We start from the raw sequence: 5,000 nt of genomic DNA, 5'->3' as shown, positions 1-5,000 counted from the left end.
TGTGTGTACTGATGTGAATTTGTGTGTGCCTATGTGTGTGAGCGAGCGAGAGTGTGTGCGTGCTGATGTGAATGTGTGTGTGTGTGTGTGTGTGTGTAAGAGTCATATCTCAGCGTGGGTACAGCTGGGCAGTTCTCTTTGATCTAGTGTATGGGGAGAGTGAATCATGCCTCCAATATCAGGATCTTATTATCATATTAATGATGTGTGGTGTTATTCTGGTTCGTTTTAGCTAGTTTGCCAGCCAGGTTATATTTAGCCCCGTCTGGCTTCCCAGGCCTTGTTCTGCAGCTTTCAGCAGTCTGTCACTTATCAGAGTGAACGCCACCTCTCAGGTTGGGATTTATCATGCACCGGGACTTACTGTTCAACGTGGGAAATAGGAGCTAAAATCAACTGAGATTTGATGTGCTGTTCCCCCATAACCCCATAGTTATGTACCGCCCTGGAGAATAAGCAGGCGGGTCAGCAACTGAGAAAGCGTCACGGCATCCCTGTGCTGAGCTCACTGCAGCGGGTGCGTTTATTTCCAGCGTGATACGGCTCAAGGGGTCCTTGGAAATTCTTACTCACTGGTTTCCTGTTACTGTTTGCTGGTTTCTGGTTACGGTTGGTCAGCCGTCTTTATCTGCGCGTGGACGCATCCGAGAAAAAAGGACGGATATAGGAGAAGCGATGTTGCAGTCAGTAGCAGTAAAAGCGCCCAAAAAAACAAAACCTGCGTGTCAGACATTTTTACAGAGGGGCCGTTATCCTCTCCTTCGCTGTGGCGCTGTGAGGCGCCGAGCGGCCTTTGTGGTCGGCCGCGAGACAGCAGCCAATGGCGGTCCAGGCCCGCGAGCCTGACTGGAAGCCTGACTAGAAGCCGTGCTGTCAGCGCGCCGCTCGCACTTCCGAAAATGAGGATGGTTGTGTCCGTGTGTTACATCAGCTTGGCTCGCGGCACAGAACCACCGGGCGAACAGAGTAGCCAGATCAGCTGGGGCTGGCTCAGCCCCAGCGCTCCCGATTGCGAATGGAAAAATCATTCTGATCTTGGGTCAGCATCCGTGGCCAAATTTCTCTCTTGAGCTGAAATCGCACCTTACGCGAAGGCTGACACTTTGAGCTCCGCAAAATTGCTTTCGTGCTCTGAAAATCCAACACAAGCGCCTCGGCAGTGTTCTGACGGCTACAGCTAGGAGGTGCTATAGCCTGTGCCACCTGGTGAAGCCGTCTGATTCAGGTTGTGCTGTCTTTCGCAGCTCTAATGGCAGGTGAGCACGACGAGGCATGCCTGCATCTATTTACTATGCTCTGATCTGCGCTGTATCGCCCCCTAGGGGCCGGGCGAGGCGTTCCTCGTGCTCCCGGTGCACCCGCTAGGCGTTGCCATCCTCCCGCCTCCACGCGGATGCCCTCTCGTCTTTGAAAAGATGACGCTCCTTCCTCCGTGTGATCTCTCGGGGCAAATCACTCCCACCTGCTTCCACTCGTTTAGCCCGTAACGAGCATGGGGGTACCGGGCCAATCGAGACCGAGACACTTTCTACTCTCCCTTCCGCTCCACCCAAATTCTGGAGGCCTGCGTGTCAACACGCCCTTCGTGCTACGCCCTTTCGTGCCATGCTGTGCCATGCCAGCTCGTGGTGCATGGTCTTGTAGCTGCCACGGTTTGGTTGTCGTCACAAACTATCAACACCATCGCCGCGAGTACAAAATAGCCCTATTATCAATAACAAAAAGATGAATCCTCAACTCATCAAGGTGGAGTCAGAACTGCACGTAGCCATATTGTACCTGCAACTAAGTAATAATAATAATAATGATAATAAGACAGATTATTTTTGTACAGTTTTATACAGAGACTTTTTGCTTTTGACGCCAGCTCACTGATGACCAGTGGCTCTTCCTGTGAGCTGCACTTATTTTCTTTGCCTTCAGAGATGGAGAGGAGAATAAAAGCTGTTTGTGTTTGCCCAGGTGACGGGTGTTGTAGTTAATTAGCTCGATGCGGTTTGTGGCTCATTAACACTAATGCCGCAATGACGAGTGCTTTTCGCGCACACACTCACAGTCGTGTGTAGTGTTTTTCTATTTGAGTAAATCTAATTTGCAAAAATGAATGGAAGCAAGTTTACCCTGGACATCGGATCTCCCGCGCGGCATGCAAACAACCCGGGAAAAGAAGCCGTGGCATGCTCTAAAAGCTCTGGGACGCGGGGAATATCACTCCCGAACGTCACGGCAAGCAGGGGATTTGAAGCTTGCGTTTTGCGAGAGGCGCTCGGGCTTCGCCGTGCGCGTTGGCTGAAGGCGACGTGCCGTAAGGAGAGAAGTCCGCGGTCCTAAGCTCTGCCTGGCTGGACACTCCGCTAATGATCTTAAGGCCATTCTCCTCCGTCACTTGAACTGTCACAGCTCTATTCCGCAACGTCTTGGAGCTGGCCGGGCGCAGCCGTGCGCCTCGGAGGAAAAGATAAGTGATTTCCCCAAGGAGGATGGCAGCTAAACGGGGGGAGAGTCCTCTGCCGAAATCGATACGCCAGCGGGCGTTCTGTCGCACTGCTGTTCGCCGTTTCCCTTTAAGCCACGCCTCCCGTCCCTTCTACAGGTGCCTACGCCGGCTGGCGTGAGCTCTCGTCTGGCTCTCCAGTCTCCGACTTGCTTCGGGTGTGAATTACGACGTGTTGATTACAGACCGGCTGTAATGTGCGCCGCCTTCTTGCCTCCCTCTACCTCCCTCAGATCCTCTCGCCTCCCCGCGACTAGCAATTGCTGCTTTGTTTACTTGTTTGTTTGTTTGTTTGTTTGTTTCCTATTATGCACATGAACCTCGATCCTCTTTGAAGGGTGTGTTGAATCTAAATCATCCACACACACACACACACACACACACACACACACACACACACACACACATATAAAGCAACGCATATGCTTTGTGGGTTTATTTATCCAGAAGTAAATGTAGTAGAGCCTGGTTCCATCTGGGTTCTTTTAAAGACGCTACACTCTCCATCGCTCCTCTTGACTTGACTCCTCTCCGTTTCCACAGCCTCTACTCCCCTCTGTACCTGGGGACACATATTTAGACAGCAGAGTGTCATTCATCTCCACCGATAGTCTGCCTGTCTGAACCCTGGGGAACTACAGCACCTTAATGATGGAGTCTGGAGAGAACCATACTGTGAGTGTGTGTGTGTGTGTGTATGTGTGTGTGTGTGTGTGTGTGTGTGTGTGAGAGAGAGAGAGAGAGAGAGAGAGAGAGAGAGAGAGAGAGAGAGAGAGAGAGAGAGAGAGCATAACATAACAAATCTGTCACAAGCTCAGGGCCCAAAGGGTGTGTGTGTGTTCTTCTAAGGGCAAAGAATAGCACGTTAAGGCTGCTATTTGTTGACACACATTTAGGAGGTCTGGATTGCACATAAACACTTTCTACCTGGATACAAAGCCAGTGCATACTTAAAATTAAGACCAAATTATTATTAATCAGAGGAGACGATTTGGCTCGGATATAATGAGATGCTTCCCATAGTGAACCTCTGGCACCATCTGGTTCAGAACGGCGGGTCTTCAGGCAGGAAACTAGACGCCATCTTCTCATGGTGACCCCCTGGCGTGCACGCGGGTCAGCACACTCCCTCTGCGCCGGCGGGGGAGGTGCTGCTCCCCTGCGCACCAGCGCACGAGGTGTGGAGGCACAGCCGGAGCACGGCACTAATGGGCCCCCCCCTTTCCAGCAGCCAGAGCTGACGACGAGCTCGCGGGGAGGAAGACAGAGGAGGAACCGGTTCTGCGCCTCCATACAGGAGGCGCCGTTGATTCCGCGCCCCCGTGGTTTAACAGATACGCTGCCATGCGCGAGGAGTAAACGAGGAGTAAGCGCTGACCCATTTCCCTTCCTCTCTATCCTCCCCCTCGCAGAGAAAGTGCTCGACACCACCAGTGCTCTGTTTTCCTTTTTCGGCCACAACACATTCCTGTACATAATGCATACTGTACATATCAGTAACCCCCATTGATATACAATATATATTACATACATACTATAGATATTGAACCTGTTCACATTTCTCTCTTCTTTGAAAACGGCAATTTAAAGTTTCAGCACTGACCCATTCAGTCCAAGCGAAAATGTTTTTCAGAAATCAAAGTTGAGCAATTCTGGAAATGTTTTTATCTTGCGGTTTTCCATTCTCACTGATAATTACCGAATCTGCTCGGACTCCAGGTACTTTCGGCTTACTTCTTCTCGTCTTCGTTACTCCGTCTTTGCAAAAGTTGACAACTTAAACCTGAAGCAGTTTTGCCACGCTAGCCCATTCGGTCCAGATGAAAAGGTTTTCCAGAAATGAAAGTCGAGAAATTCTCAAAATGCTTTTAACGTGCGCGTGGCATTGACGGATTCCTCTGTTTCGGCATTGTGCCGCCGGGCTGTTGAATAAGGCTGCGTCACCGTTTGCGAGGACGTTAATTGCCGCTGTCAGTTCCACGCTGGAAGATGACAGAAAACAATTAAAAGCCAGATATTGTTCAGACACTATTAAGATTCCCCCCACCCCCATCACAGCGAATGACATGTTTCCTGCATGGTTAAGAATTATTCAGTCTTTTTCCAGCATGTCGGATTTGCTTTGTGATGATCAGGAGAGTCAAGTTAGGACAAGGAGTCATTAAAGATGTCAGATTTGAACCCGAGTCTTCCATGAGGAGCAAGTCTGATCTATGACAGCTTCTTCCCGTAGATACTGCAGTGAGAGCATCCACATCATTCCAGTAGCACAAAATGCCCACAAAAATGTTTTTTTTTTTTTTTTTGCCCTTGTAAAATGATTGGCTTTAAGTGTTACAGCTCATAATGTAATCGGTGTCTGATACATTATTAAGATATATGGCTAAATATTACATGGCTATGGCTAATTATCTAAATTCTCACTGTCTTTACCTGTCTTCCCTAACAAAAAGACAAAAAGAAAATAAATCCATCAGTTTTCACTCTCTTCTAGATTCAGATAACA

The 5,000-nt window shown here is 49.5% G+C and overlaps 1 protein-coding gene across 1 annotated transcript in view; it reads left to right on the top strand.

Annotated features, from left to right (window-relative positions):
* Positions 1 to 5,000, top strand: part of lrp1ba (low density lipoprotein receptor-related protein 1Ba) — a 228,376-nt gene that overhangs the window by 43,136 nt on the left and 180,240 nt on the right. The window lies entirely within an intron of this gene.

The sequence above is a fragment of the Electrophorus electricus genome, chromosome 21 (genome assembly GCF_013358815.1).
Source record: "Electrophorus electricus isolate fEleEle1 chromosome 21, fEleEle1.pri, whole genome shotgun sequence".
NCBI classification, from domain to species: domain Eukaryota; kingdom Metazoa; phylum Chordata; class Actinopteri; order Gymnotiformes; family Gymnotidae; genus Electrophorus; species Electrophorus electricus.
The sequence above is the reverse complement of the archived record's forward strand: the minus strand, read 5'-3'. Positions and strand labels throughout refer to the sequence as shown.